General features: G+C 44.0%; 1 protein-coding gene across 2 annotated transcripts in view; it reads left to right on the forward strand.

Moving 5' to 3' along the window:
* The window catches only part of plekha6 (pleckstrin homology domain containing, family A member 6), a 184,443-nt gene that overhangs the window by 4,733 nt on the left and 164,710 nt on the right, over positions 1-15,000 (forward strand). For both annotated transcript variants that reach the window (XM_083770540.1, XM_083770541.1), the window contains exon 2: positions 9,901-10,031. The gene's annotated coding sequence lies outside the window, so the exon portion shown is untranslated. The remainder of the gene's footprint in view (positions 1-9,900; positions 10,032-15,000) is intronic.

Genomic DNA, 15,000 nt, shown 5'->3' on the forward strand with positions numbered 1-15,000 from the left:
GGGGGGGGGGTCACCTCATCGGCGATAGGTGCCATGTGGAGGGAATTAGAACGCTAAGCCCCCCCAACCCCCCCCCCCCCCCATCACCACCAACAGCATCCAATGTGTATGCAGCCCCCCCTCCCCACCCCTCCACTCTGAGCCCCCCTGTAACTATAGCAACCGCTTGATATGTTGGAGAAAGGGAAGGGGAAGGACGGACAAAGGAGAGAGAGAGAGAGAGAGAGAGAGAGAGAGAGAGGTGTGCATGGGTTATTCCTACAGGCTGTGAAGGAGATGAAGATAAAGACAGATAAAGGAAAGAAAGAAGGGGGGGTCAATATCATCCTTTGTGCAATCACTTTATTCAGCGATCAGCTTTCCTATGTCCTTGGGTTGCACTGCCAACTCCCCCCTATATACTGCACCCAGCTAGTGTGCGTACGTGTGTGCGTACGTGCGCCTGCGTGCTTGTGCTGTTACATAAACCTTTCAACGAGCTTCCAGTTGAACTGTCCTTCTGAGAGCACATGGATGAGCTGGTGTGACGGTTGACTGGTTTCTCAAGTGTTACAGTGTGTGTGTGTGTGATGTGTGTGCGTGCGTGCGTGCGTGAGGGATGCCTTTTGACAGTCACTTCATCAATATGAAAGCAGCTCTATTGAGAAACAGCAGGGTGCCATACGCTCGTACGCCGCACACGCACGCGCACGCACGCACACACACCCATTTATACTGTACGTACAAAAACGCTTACACACAATATGTGTTGTTGTTAACATCAACAGTGCTAATGCTCTTTTAGCACCTCACTTCCTCTCGCTCTTTCACACTCACACCATCACACGTCATTCCTCTTTTCTCTCCACAGTTAATACACACACACGCACGCACAGGTGTGTGTGCGTGTGTGCGTGTGTGAGCGTGCGTGCGCGCACGTGTGTGTTTGAACCGTGGACCGAACCGCTAGCCGTGATATCAAAATACAAACCAGACCCACCCCGCCCGTCAAACGGACCTGTTGTCCACCTGTTACCCGTTCCTATCACCACCACTCGTTATCTTTGACTTCATTTCATCCAACACCGCATGTGATGTGGTGGTGGTGGCTGAGCACACACTGAAGACAGTTGACTGGTATAGTCTAGTAGTAGCGGCTACTGCTGCTACATTATTATCACAACATAAAGTTATATCATGATTGACCTAAATCACAATAAAGTGTTAACCGCCTGGCGCGTTTAGTTCGGTAACGCCCGTCGCCATAACCGTGATCCGGGAACTTATAAAAGTATATTCTTCACCCGTCAAACTCAGGTACCGCGGGGTACTGTATATCCGCAGACCCGGAGCAGGACTCCGTTCTGCGACACCCCTGGACTTGCGTGACGGTCACCCAATGTGAGAACCCCTGCACTAGAGGCTGAAACAGAGTTCCTCTCCTCTCTCTGTGTCCGCATCATTTACAATATGCTGTGTCATGTTTTGGGCTAGGAGGACAGGAGTGTGATCCCCTCAGATTTAGCTGTAGGCTAGCACAGTGGTTTCCAAACAGTCTGTCAGGACCCATTTGTGTTATGGGATAATGGGTCCCATTAGTTTTTGTTTCCTACGGTACATTTGGTTTTTAATTATTATTATTTCAAAACATTTACAAAAAACATTCCCAAAAAAGCTAAACTTTTCATGAATTAATAACAAAATCCAATGATCTTTTTCAGTAATAAGAAGAAATTAAAGAAAAATCTAAGAAATTACATAAATTGGAACAAATATTTAGTTGTGAAAATAGCCGATCTACAAGCTCACAATGCGCCGTGACACGTATTTTCACTAGTTTGGGTCCTGCAGGACGAATATCTCATTCCAGTGTTGGGTCACGGGGCTGAAAGGTTTGGGAACCGTACTGCTCTAGCAGATCTCCACAGAACAGGGATGGGCCTGGCTGCAGTGGATCACACTGACGCATCTCCTTTTGATCAGCAGGCATGCACCATCCTCAGAGTTTAGTCTGCCTTTAGGACGGCAGCAGAACTGCGGGAAAAGGCGCGGTAGAAGTTATGTAACCAGGGCAGGGAGCGATGATGCACACAGACACACGCATGCGCACGCACGCACACACGCACGCACGCAGTACACGCCACCTGACTCTTTCTACTTCAGCCAGACGCTAACATCTGCCAGCTCTGCAGGAAGGTGGCTCCGCTGTCAATTTATGATTCAACTGTATCCAGCTGGTCTCCATCAGTGGTCCATTTTTACCATGACAATACAATACAATACAATTTCTCCACTTGTGAAAGAATAAGAATAAATAAAGCACAATAAACTCAACAATATGTTCCAGAACAACCATAAAGAAGGACACATCTCTCCTTCCTGGCCATTTGAGATTGAAATGTGCTTTGCAACAGGCCCCCATCTGAAACTGTTTTGAGCCAGGGACCTCCATATACAGTATGATGTGTTATAAAATAAATTCTAAAACATTTTTCCCCCCAAGATTGTTTTTAAAATGGCAAAAGAAAAAGCTGTGTGAACTTATGCAATGTGTTGTGAGCTTGTAGATCAGCTATTTTCAAATAGCCAGTATATAGGGGTAGAGGTTAACATTAATTGAACTGATCTAAATGCTATATATTAACACTTTTTGCTGGGGACATCCAGGAACCCCCTCAAGGACCCCTGTGTATCCCCCGACCCCACTTTGAGAAGCAACCACTGCAGTCCAGAATTGCCCAGTTGCATGTACAGTAGCTAATACAGTACGTCAGTACCAGTGTGAAGCATTGAGACATCCTGGAACAGCACTGCAGTACACTGTGAACTATAGTACACTACATTATTTAGACTGTTTATATTCATTGCATGTGTGTGTGTGTGTGTGTGTGTGTGTGTGTGTGTGTGTGTGTGCGTGCGTGCGTGCCTCTACGCAGTTAGACCACTCTGTTTTTGTGACAATAACTCCTGCACACACTGTGCTATTTTTATTTTTTATTCTTTTTATCGACATTCCTCTCCTTTCCTTTCCTCTAGTGTCCTCTCCTCTCCTCAAAGCACCGTATCTCCCTCCCTCTCTCTCTCTCTCTCTCTCTCTCTCTCTCTCTCTCTCTCTCTCTCTTTATCTCTCTCTCTCTCTGCCTCTTCCACTTCTCTCTCTCTCTCTGCCTCTTCCACCTCTCTCTCTCTCTCTCTCTCTCTCTCTCTCTCTCTCTCTCTCTCTCTCTCCCTCTCTCTCTCTACCTCTCTTCCACCACTCTCTCTTTCTCTCCAGGGACTCATAAGGGCTCTTTGTCTCTCTCTCTCTCTGCCTCCTCGCGTAACAACAGTCTAGTAGTATGTCACAACAGCATGGATGCTGCCAAAGCCCACAGTCCACACCCTCGCATATCCACTCCGATGCCATCTGGCCAATGACAACATTTGCAAAGACCCAGAATATCCCGAATGCCACAGGCGAAAAACAGTCCAAGTCCACACTATTGAGCCATAATGTATAAATGATAGATAAGGGTTCAGGACAACGAGGCCTTTTCGTGGAGGGGTCAGAATGAAATTTGGACTTGGACTGTTTTTTGTCTGTGGTACGAGTGGGAGAGAATTCCAAATGTCTACAAGACATGTTTATCATGTATTGGGTTAAAGGCGCCACACCATGAATTGACATTCAATCATTTTTGTTGTTTTTATTCTATAGTATTTGTTTCATTTGCATTCCCTAATTATTTGGTTAGTGCTCTGAAGCACTTTGTGGTACACTGCTTTCAGATGGCCGCTAGACTCTAGCGGCCATCCACCAAGTGGAAATGTTGGCCAAAGAATGGCACTAGAGGAAACCTGTGTGTTTTCTTTTGTTTTGGTTTGTTTGGGACCGCAGTGTTGACAAATCTTTGGGCTTGTTTTTATGTCAATTTATCTGCAAATATTGGTGGTTGAGGTTATGAGGTATGAGTTAACATATGAGTTAAAAGTGTGTGTACAGTAAAAGACATTATGCCAGCATTTGCGAAGTCAGGCTAAACTGACTCCCAGGGCTACCACTCTAGGCCTGAAAGATGCTTCTTAATTAGAGATTAACGGCTAATGGGCCATGGTTATTCCAGCTGCACTTTCATGCACACACTGCCTTGAGAATGTTGCATTATTAGAAATGATGCATTATGCACACAAACATGGGATGGATGTCCAGGGGTCAACATTGTTGAAAGCATTGTTGACATGTCAATACATGAGACTGGTTATGTTTCAGGACCGACTGAGGAGTTTCGATTCGATTGTTTCTCTTGTCACAGCTTGGATATGTAAAACGTTCTCAAATCAAATGAAACAAAGCCCATTCAAAACAACCGAAGCTGACAACGCAAGACTATTCGGTGAACCAATAGTCTTGCGTTGCCAGACTGTTGCCTCTTGGAATTTTCAAATGGTTCCGTCATACAGTCTGGAGCAACGGAAGTCCTATCATGAGTAAAATATCCTACTGTATATAGTAAATCCTCTTTACAGTCGCGAAAATGTATCCTAATACTATAAATCATCTAAGCATATATAGCTAGCTATTTTAAAATATATTTTAGTGAATGTAAATGAAAGATTACTCTGCTTGTAGGTATAGTTCCAGACTCTATATACAGGGCTGCACATAAGTGGTGCGCCAGTGCGCATGAGTCGTCAAAATTCATTATGCGCTGTCAATCAAGCGCCGGGAAGCGCTTCTGCGCACCAACAGCTGGGGCAGCTCAGAATGATTATTATAGTAAATTCTGTGGCGAGAGCATTTCCCACTGACTGCCACTCAAAGTAGCTACTACTGGCCAATCACAGCACGTCTTGCACAAGTGCACTGGCGCGTCCTTACTCAAACGAGGGAGGATTCCATGCTGCTGCTCATTGCTGGGAGGAGGAGGGCGGTTGACATTAATGGTTCGGCTTCTCCGTTTCAGATGTGGAGCGAACTAAAAAGTAAAAGTTGTAAAAGGGCGTGCTTTGGATGCTTTGCACTCTTCCCATTCGCCGCTGTGCTTGTGTTTGTTTTCCGGGTGCTGGAGCAAGTTGCTCGTGTGCGATGCCGTCTGTCACAGCATCGGGCTGGCCACCGACTTTTCACGGGTACAGGTTTTGGGAGGAGTGCAAAGCATTGCGGACTGGCACTGCTGCTGCACAACATGAAGCTTATCAACATGACAACAGCGTGTCCCGACATACTGTCCCTTATTATCGTAAAGTCGGGTAGTATACATTGTTTATTTTGCGCCGAGGAGCCATGTGTGTCTGACTGTCTCACTCTGTGTTGACTGTGTACGTCGCCTCAGCTAAAAACAAAAGGGAAGCCTGACGTATGCTTCGCCGTACGACGTGTCGTATGTTAAACAAATGATCTGATCTGCAAGCTCACAACGTGTCGCCTCCGCAACACGTTGTGAGCTAATAGATCGGCTATTAAAAAAATAATAAATAAAAGGAGGAGGGGAGTGGGGGTAACGGAGGCGGGCTCATAGGAAGTTGGCGTCGGTTTCCAGCGCTAGTTTGTTCCGCCCCTCTATGCCCAGCATAGGGCTAATTATCGGTTAACTTATCGGTCTCCTATTGCAGAAGCTGTAATGCCCAATTCCAGTGAAATGTTGAATGTTTAATCATTCAAACGTTTTAATGGCAATTTAAGACGGAAGGGAATCTTAGTATTTTCTGACATATTATCCTTTGGAAATCTGCATTCATCACAATGTTTAAATCATCTCATTTGTTATAGACCGATTATGTCCAACTGCACTATAGGCGCCAACCAGTTGACTCTAGCTTTGGTTTCTATGCAGAACAGTAACGTTGCATGCAACAGGGGTGAAGACTGCTACAGTATATTTACATGCTGTAATAGCAGCCACACACACAATCCAATCCAATCCACTTTATTTATATAGCACGTTTTAAAACTCAGAGTTTACAAAGTGCTGTACAGGAGAAAAAATAAAATAAAAACAAGTGCACTAAAGCTACCACACAGAGAAACAACAGCGAGAAAACAAAGTACAAACAGTGACAACAACTGAGACACATTACAGAAAACAACAGAAAAACAACAGCATCACAGTGAGACAAAACATATACAAGGACCAAAGGAACTCAAGCGGGGTTAAAAAGCCAAGGTAAAGAGGTGGGTCTTTAGGCGGGATTTAAAGGTCTCGATGGAGGGGGCCAATTTGACATGGGAGGGGAGTGCGTTCCATAGTTTAGGGGCTACAACAGAAAAGGCTCGGTCGCCTCTGGACTTTAAGCGGGTCTTCTTTGTGACCCTGAGGTTTAGCTGGCCCTCAGACCGCAGTGATCTAGAAGGAGTATAAACCTCAATAAGATTTAAAGACAAATAAAATAATTTTAAAATCCACTCTGAAGCGGATAGGGAGCCAATGAAGGGAGGCCAAGACAGGTGTGATATGCTCACGTCTGCGAGTACCTGTGAGTAGACGAGCGGCTGAATTTTGGACTAGCTGGAGTCGAGCAAGGGAGGCTTGGTTTAAACCAGCGTACAAGGCATTACAGTAGTCCAACCGCGTAGATATGAAGGCATGTATAACCCGCTCAAAATCACTAAAAGATAGCACCGACTTGATTTTGGCCAGCAGCCTCAGATGATAGAAACTAGAGCTAACTACCGCATTGACCTGTTTGTCAAGTTTAAGGGCATTGTCTAGTTTGACGCCAAAGTTTGAGACCACAGGTTTCACATATGGCTGCAGGGAACCTAGGTCAGTGGGAACAATTTACAATTTAGGCATTTAGCAGACGCTCTTAATCCAGAGCGACTTACATTTAAGCAAGAACAAAAGCATGGGAATACATCACATCATGAAACATGCATAAGCTAAGAAAGTAACACGGGAACGATACCAGGACCACTAGGTCCAAACACTATAACCTCCGTTTTACTTTCGTTGACACTTAGAAAATTAAGAGCCATCCATGCCTTGGTGTCACTTAGACAGTCAAGCAGAGGTTTCAGGGAGCTGTTATTGTCCTATTGTCATAAAGGTGATACGAAATGCCATGTTTCTTAAAGATAAGGCCAATAGGAAGTAGATATAAAGAAAATAGAATAGGCCCAAGGATCGAGCCCTGGGGGACTCCAGAGGACAGGGGGGTGGAGGACGATACGAAGTCGCCAAATTTAACAGAGAAGCATCTCTCCGATAAATAGGAAGAGAACCAGGCTAAAGCGGTATCTCTGACACCAACACAAAGCTCCAAACGAGATATGAGAGTATTGTGATCGAGAGTGTCGAAAGCAGAGCTTAGATCTAGGAGTAGTAGGATCACAGAGTCCCCAGAGTCGGTGGTCAATAGGATGTCATTGAAAACCCTCAACAACGCTGACTCTGTGCTGTGAAACGCTTTGAACCCAGATTGAAAAACATCAAAAAAAAAAAAAAAAAAAATCAAGCTGCAAAAAAGACTGCACACACACTCTCATGTACACACAGACACATGCTCGACAGTGAAGATCAAATGATTTACCTACATACTGTAGCATTAGTCTGAAAGGAGAACTCGTGTGTGTGCGTGTGTGTGCCTGTGCCCGTGCGTGCGTGTTAAACACCATGGCCAATGAGAACTTCACCCTGTGGCCCCAGTTAATGTCCATGTAACTCTCTGATGGCTATAACTCAAATGACTGCGTGGACTCAAGACCCGGATGCTGTCACAGCCCATGCCACCACCCTGCCCTCCTGCACTTTCATATGGCCTAATCCTAATCCTCCAAGATCTACATGGACACAAGTCAAACCACGGGACGCTGGGGGAGGGGCAGGGGATTACCGAGACGAGAAGAGGCGTCCGTGTGATTGAGAATGTTGTGTTAGTGCACTTTTGTCACTCTCCTTGTTCCGTGAGGTCCTTCTACACCTTTCAGTCACTCTATTCATCCATTTCCACCTCTTCTCTCAATCTCTCAATCACCTTTCAGTCACTCTATTCATCCATCTCCACCTCAGTCACTCTTCTGCACCTTTCAGTCACTCTTCTGCACCTTTCAGTCACTCTTCTGCACCTTTCAGTCACTCTAGTCATCCATCTCCACCTCTTCTCTCAATCTCGCTTGCTTCTTCCTCTCAGTCTGTCCGTTTCTGTCACAACCCGCCTGTTTCATTATCGGCGCCGTGACGCTCTCTGCTCATGTCTTCTTATTCGTCCTCCCCTCTCTAGCTCGTTCTGTTCATGTCCCTTTTCTTCAGTTCAGTATAAGGCCCTGCAGGGAAATTCACCTTTACAGCGTTCAGAAGTCTTATGCCAGTGTGGCTTACTTAACATATTCTGACCTGAGATCAGATTCTAAAAATGTTTACTTAGTCACTTAAGTATTTCATCAGAGACCACATTTCACCAGGTACTAAAGGTATTAGTGATGCACCGAATATTCGTCCGCAGAACATATTCGGCAGAAAATGGCTAAAAAAGCATTTTCGGCCTATTCGGTTTCGGCCCTAATAGGCAGAAAATATATAACCGAATAGTGTGTGCAATAAATAAATGCATTCAAAAGAGCTGAATAAATGTTTTATGGACCCATAATTGTGATTAATATTTAAGTAAAGTTTTGCCATAACCATTTATTTTGCCATAAATCAGGTAGCTTTAAGGTACGGCCATGACAGCAATGGTAGGAAAAAAGATATATAATATTATTCATATTCGGATATTCGGTATTCGGCCAACTGTTTCCTATATTCGGTATTCGGTTTTCGGCCAACTGTTTCCTATATTCGGTATTCGGTTTTCGGCCAACTGTTTCCTATATTCGGTATTCGGTTTTCGGCCAACTGTTTCCTATATTCGGTATTCGGTTTTCGGCCAACTGTTTCCTATATTCGGTATTCGGTTTTCGGCCAACTGTTTCCTATATTCGGTATTCGGTTTTCGGCCAACTGTTTCCTATATTCTGTATTCGGTTTTCGGCCAACTGTTTCCTATATTCGGTATTCGGTTTCCGGCCAACTGTTTCCTATATTCGGTATTCGGTTTTCGGCCAACTGTTTCCTATATTCGGTATTCGGTTTTCGGCCAACTGTTTCCTATATTCGGTATTCGGTTTTCGGCCAACTGTTTCCTATATTCGGTATTCGGTTTTCGGCCAACTGTTTCCTATATTCGGTATTCGGTTTTCGGCCAACTGTTTCCTATATTCGGTATTCGGTTTCCGGCCAACTGTTTCCTATATTCGGTATTCGGTTTTCGGCCAACTGTTTCCTATATTTGGTATTCGGTTCGGCCAACTGTTTCCTATATTCGGTATTCGGTTTTCGGCCAACTGTTTCCTATATTCGGTATTCGTTTTCGGCCAAGAATGTCCCTTTGGGTGCATCCCTAAAAGGTATAGTTCATCTGGGGATGCGGCCACTCGAGGGTCAATGGCTCAGCCAGTGACCTGTGCTCATTGCTTGGACAGCTTTCACATTTCCTACCCTCTGAGTCTACTGAGAACTGTGCGAAAGTGCGAATGGCCGGAGGTGTCATATGTCATGCTTGCTGAGCAGTCATGCATTGTGGCAAATACATGGTGGGAACGTTGCCAATAATCCCCACTGGCATGAAAAGCCATGTCTGACAGAGGAAGAAGAAAAAAAGAACGCTGTTTCCGACAACTATGTATCTCTTCTGAGTCAGGGATGAGTTGCCAGTGAGTGAGGCTGTTATGAAATAGGTTACATGTAAGGACATATCTGGTAGATTATTATTTTTTAATGGTGGGATAGAAGCTAAATAAGCTGATGGTTTGCTAGTAGGGTTATCTTTGATGATAATGTCAAAGCGAGACGGGGTTAGGGTTAGAGGCGATTAGAGTCGAACTAGTCCTCAAAGAAAACAGGTGCAAGGACTGAAATACAGTAGTTATCTGAGACACTAATCTAGCCTTTCTTTCTTTTTCAGCGCGGCCGGGATGCAACAGCCAGACTACAATTTGATTTCAACCTGATGCAGTAAGGCCTGTCCATCGTTAGCTCCATGTGGAACACCTGATGCAGTAAGGCCTGTCCATCGTTAGCTCCATGTGGAACACGGTGAGTCAGACAATGAGAGCTCTAGTTTGGGACTTCAGTGCGATCTTGTTTGTGTTTATTCCATTAGTCTCTGGCTGTGATGTGGAATCATGTGGTCCAATTGAATTCTATCTTCGAGACATTGAAGCAAAGGCCGTCCAATTTAGTTTCTCCCTGCAAAGAAGGCAGTATTTCTTTCAAGATTCAAGATTGCTTTCCATCCGCAAGCAGCCTCCTAGTTAAAAGACAGTATAGACGGCATTAAATAAATCCTAAAAACTACAGGAATTCATGTCAATGTAAAAAATAAGCATAGCCAGATAAAACCAGTACACTGGTATACAGTATAATTTAATGCATATAGGAATGCATACCTCTCCTAGTCCTTAATGATGTTAGTCGCTCTCCTCATGCATCGTTGTTGATATACGGTACGATATGTCTGCCAGGGATGGCATCAAGGAGGTACCAATGATCTCACTGTCCTGTCCAGTTGTATTCTCTCCTCAGCCGCATTCATGCATGTGACCACAATCTTTCTCTGTTTCTCTCTCTATCCATCTTCACGTTTGTCTTTTTCCTCTTAAGTGGGGCTTCATTGCTAGGTTAAAGAAATCACATCTGTTAACGCAAAAGGTGTGTGCTGTCGCCTCACAGCTATAAGGTCCTGGGTTCGATTCCTGCTGGGGACGCTGTGGGCACTGGGGGCTTGTTACCCGAGGCGGTGTTGGCAAAAGGGCCTTTCTGTGTGGAGTTAGCAGTAATCCTGGTCTCTAAACTGCCTCCCCCTGGCCAGCCTGATAGAGGGGAAAGGAACTGGTCGGAATAACATGTTCCTTCCACGCGCCACGTCCGGCCAGAGACACTCCCCCCTGTCAGGTAAAAAGAAGCAGCTTGGACTCCTCATGCATAGAAGAAAGCATGAGGTCTGTCCACTGCCCCCACAGGTTGGCAGAGGAAGTGTAGCGCCCTGCAGGATTACATTAGATAATTGACACTGGGTGAAAAAAAGTCGTTGCAAAATCATAACCAAAAAAAGCAAAAGGTGAATAAATTGCATAGCCTGCATAGGGAAGCTATTTGATATACTATTACTATTACAGGGTTCCCTAATACATTTTCCTCAAGGGCCATATTTTGACTAGCGTACCAGGCTGGGGGCCGAGTCCGCACGCGCAAGGTCGACGTCTTGCCCTGAAAATTGGCAAGACCCCATTTGAAAAGAATGCCCAGTTTGACATGCATAGGCTACTGACCCCCATGTAATGCCATTTATATCTGGCCCCTTTAAAAAAAAGTTCTTCCAGGGGCCACAAGGGGGCGGTCCACGGGCCGCAAATTGCCCGCGGGCCGCCTATTGGGGAACCCTGTACTATTATGTACATGCTGAATATGAATGGTACACTTCTGTTTGATCGTGTGTTCAATCTGTGGTTAACTGGTTTTCTTGTGTCTCTTCTATTTTTGATTATTAAATAATAGTTGAGAAAATAAATCATTAGTTGCAGCGCTGCTTCCCACCCACGAACAGCCAATTGCATTTGCTGGAGAGCGGTGGTTGGAAATCTGGGATTTTTTTTTACATATTTCTATGTGCTGCCTGTTCTAGCACATTCAGCACTCTTTCAGCAACTTCTTTGTTCACAGTGTATACGGTCAGATTCTGCCTATAGCCTGAAAGGGGGGTCTTCTTTGTTCACAGTGTATACGGTCAGATTCTGCCTATAGCCTGAAAGGGGGGTCTTCTTTGTTCACAGTGTATACGGTCAGATTCTGCCTATAAACTGAAAGGGGGTCTTCTTTGTTCACAGTGTATACGGTCAGATTCTGCCTATAAACTGAAAGGGGGGTCTTCTTTGTTCACAGTGTATACGGTCAGATTCTGCCTATAGCCTGAAAGGGGGGTCTTCTTTGTTCACAGTGTATACGGTCAGATTCTGCCTATAGCCTGAAAGGGGGGTCTTCAGGCTCTTTGTTCACAGTGTATACGGTCAGATTCTGCCTATAAACTGAAAGGGGGGTCTTCTTTGTTCACAGTGTATACGGTCAGATTCTGCCTATAGCCTGAAAGGGGGGTCTTCAGGCTCTTTGTTCACAGTGGATACGGTCAGATTCTGCCTATAAACTGAAAGGGGGGTCTTCCAGGCTTTTCCGGGCATAGAGGGGCGGAAGAAACTAGCGCAGGAAACCGACGCCAACTTCCTATTGGTTCACCAACCTATGAGCCGGCCTTCTTCTCCCCCCCCCCCCCCCACCCCAGTAGAACGCACCATATTTGGTGACGTCAGTGTGTTTTTCTGGGGGTATAGGAGTATTCCACCCTGGTAAACAACCTTGGTATACTAGGAAGAGGGATATGGAAAAATGTAATATCATGATTATTTTTCAAGCAGTATCACGATCCACAATATTACCACGATACTTTTTCATTTTGGATTCATGTTGTTTTTTTTGTACATCCACACCTACAAGGTAACACAATTATTCATGTTCATTTAGAGCAGCAATACTGCAGCTGTGAGCTTATCCGCCAATACTGCACACCCTTTGGCCAATCAGAAGTGAATATTCTAGGCTATAGGTCTCTCTCTCCCTCTGTTTCTCGTTCTTCTATAGGCTACACACCTAAATATAGTATTATGTCCAAAAAATAAACTGTGTTCCGGTGTTCTAGTTTGTCGTCAGACCATGTCAACTTCAGTCCCTTGTTGTCCGCGTCAACCGTCGCCGTAGAGACGGACCCACAACGACAGATGTTTTTCACAGTGAAATAATGCGTAGCTGTCCGCGTCAATGCCTGTGTTTCCCCTTTATTTTAATCACAATTCCAAACAACATAGCCTATAGCCTACCGATGTGATTCTTGTCTTAAGCGTCGGGCAGGCGTTGTGTGGAGTCTGTGGACCTTCGCCAGGTTTTGTTGTTGTTGACAGTCACGGGAAGAAGGGGTTGTCTGACTCTTTCTGTTTCTTAAATTATCCATTAGCTTTTATACATTCTATTCTATTCGCCATTGAAGTATGAGTACGTGTCACGTACATTAACCATGTAGCCCAGCATGTAGTGCGTGAAAATAAACGCATTGATGAATGAAGGAATAAAAAATAAAAATAAAAAACCTTTCTGACGGGATTCGAACTTGTCTTGTTCTCAGCATAAGTTCACCCGTCTGGAGCATAGTCCAGTGTGCCATTCTATCCATGACGTTAAGCAACCACAATCACATTATCTAGTATGGATGGAACCAGCCATTAACGCACAACCATGATCACTAGGTTAAGTTCAGACCTCAGTCACCACAATGGTTTGCAACATAGCTGTTTAATACTGATTTGTTAAACATCTCTCACCATCATCACCTAAATTCACCTTAGAGTCATTATGTTATACAGGCTACTTAGAAATTGTAAATAATTGAAGCATTATAGGGTAGACAGTGTGTTTATAACATGACTTCATAGACAACAAAGATCACTAAAGAGGCCAAGTAAATCAGCCAACCACATGATTTAAAAGTAAAGTTATTTTATTTGGCACATCCCATACATAGTACACAAGAGTAACATTCTTGCCTTGCCCACTGTTCTACAGTGTGGAACAAAAATGACCACAAAAGGGCACACTGTCTGATGTCTGATTGCTCCTGATCACATCAGGACAGTGGTTGCAGCTCCTCTGTATCAGTTTGTAACCTTTCCATGTTGATGGAGCAGGTGACATTGGTTGGCAGTGTAGAAATTCACCATAATAGATGTTAGGGTTGAACTTATCATTTAGGCATTTAGCAGCTTTAACTTATCCAGAGTGACTAACAAGTTACAATAAGCAAGGTAAACATGCATCAAATGCAGAGAGACAAATGTTGCCTCAGTAAACCAGGATTACAAATAATTTACACATTGAAACTATAGGATAGTATATACATAATTAACCTAGTATCTAAATAGCATTCCATCTCAATTTAATTGGAATCTTTGCATAAGTATGTATGGTCATCCAGACTAGGCCAAGACCAACAAGACAGGTCATCTTTTCTTTTCTCCCACGATTTTGTAACACATTTTACCACCAGTGCCAATTTCTTAAAATGTAATCCTGGGAGCTACTCACCCTCTGCCAACCTGGAGAGAGCCCCAAACTGAACTCATCCTTCAATGCATGAGGAGTGAGCAGTGTTTTTAAACAAAAGAAATAAGGCCCAAGCTGAGCTCATCCTTCAATGCATGAGGAGTGAGCAGTGTTTTTATTACTTAAAAAAAAAGAAAAGGTCCAAGCTGAGCTCATCCTTCAATGCATGAGGAGTGAGCAGTGTTTTTATTACTTAAAAAAAAAGAAAAGGTCCAAGCTGAGCTCATCCTTCAATGCATGAGGAGTGAGCAGTGTTTTTATTACTTAAAAAAAAAGAAAAGGTCCAAGCTGAGCTCATCCTTCAATGCATGAGGAGTGAGCAGTGTTTTTATTACTTAAAAAAAAAGAAAAGGCCCAAGCTGAGCTCATCCTTCAATGCATGAGGAGTGAGCAGTGTTTTTAAACAAAAGAAATAAGGCCCAAGCTGAGCTCATCCTTCAATGCATGAGGAGTGAGCAGTGTTTTTAAACAAAAGAAATAAGGCCCAAGCTGTATCTAAAACAAACAGTTTGTCTACCTATAATGCTTCATATATTTAAAATGTCTAATAAATAACGATCAGTCCCTAAGTAGCCTGTATAACATAATGACTCTAAGGTGAATGTAGGTGATGATGGTGAGAAATGTTTAACAAATCAGTATTAAACAGCTATGTTGCAAACCATTGTGGTGACTGAGGTCTGAACTTAACCTAGTGATCATGGTTGTGCGTTAATGGCTGGTTCCATCCATACTAGATAATGTGATTGTGGTTGCTTAACGTCATGGATAGAATGGCACACTGGACTATGCTCCAGACGGGTGAATTTATGCTGAGAACAAGACAAGTTCGAATCCCGTCAGAAAGGTTTTTTATTTTTAT

Source organism: Protomyctophum parallelum (genome assembly GCF_964188405.1).
Source record: "Protomyctophum parallelum genome assembly, chromosome: 8".
NCBI classification, from domain to species: domain Eukaryota; kingdom Metazoa; phylum Chordata; class Actinopteri; order Myctophiformes; family Myctophidae; genus Protomyctophum; species Protomyctophum parallelum.